This window comes from Zingiber officinale, chromosome 10B, assembly GCF_018446385.1.
Source record: "Zingiber officinale cultivar Zhangliang chromosome 10B, Zo_v1.1, whole genome shotgun sequence".
NCBI classification, from domain to species: Eukaryota; Viridiplantae; Streptophyta; class Magnoliopsida; order Zingiberales; family Zingiberaceae; genus Zingiber; species Zingiber officinale.
In genome coordinates, this window is record NC_056005.1 from 60340330 (window position 1) to 60341283 (window position 954).

At 36.3% G+C, this 954-nt stretch overlaps 1 long non-coding RNA gene across 1 annotated transcript; it reads left to right on the plus strand.

Moving 5' to 3' along the window:
* On the plus strand, positions 1-954 carry LOC122030377. Its single transcript, XR_006125407.1, has 3 exons — positions 1-138; positions 262-400; positions 653-954. It is a non-coding gene; the product is annotated as an uncharacterized LOC122030377 (long non-coding RNA).

The following is a 954-nucleotide window of genomic DNA, read 5'->3' on the forward strand; positions in this document are numbered from 1 at the left end:
AGACCAGTGCCGAGCTATATGCTTGATTTATTGTGCCAAGCCGTGCCTAGCCGGACCTTGGAGGGAGTTTGGATTGAAAATTCACTGGCATGTGAAATGTGAAGGTTTTAGATTTGAATTGGAGATTTTTGATTCAAGGTAAACTATGTATATTGTTTTGGTTGATCTCTTGTTAGTATTAGGTTGATATGGATTGGTAACATATTATATTTGAGATGTTAATATGTGATAACATGACTAATGAGTAATTAGTTGTCTTAGGTTGGAATTTCAGATGTGATTTGAGGTGCGGATCGTCGATGATTTACATTGAGGGCGGTAGCTTCGTGGTTGCTCCGACTAGGATTTTCTGACCACCATTTCTCTGACTGCGAGGTGATAAAAGGATACTCACTATTGGGTAAGTTTAGTTTGATTCATGATGGTTATTTGGTGGTTGGTTGGTTCAGATGGATGATGGTTGAATTGGGTTGATAAAATGAATTGTATTTAGTTGAGATTGTTCTTGAGTTATAACAAATTGGGATCACTTGGGATTGATTCAAATTGGGTTTCCTTAATCGGAAAGGAAATAGGTTTATTTATTTGGTCCTGATCTTCAGTTAGCTAAATGATACTTGTTAGAGTAGCTAAATTGAATATTTGTATGCAGGACCCTGATTACGGGACGATTGTTCTGATGTGAGGATTGTTTATCACAGACTACAGTTAAAGGCGGGTACCTCTTGACTTATCTTTTATGATATTATCATTGGATATGCATAGTATTTTATAACTACAAGCAATGAATATGTTCGTCTTTGGTATGTCACTGTTTGATATCCATAGCATGTTAGGTTTGTCGCTTGTTATGTATTCGTGCTTATATCTCATGAATTGTTACCATGAGTATCTTATTGCCATGAGTACTCTATTACCATGAGTATCTTAGTTTCTAGAGTGACATACCATGCT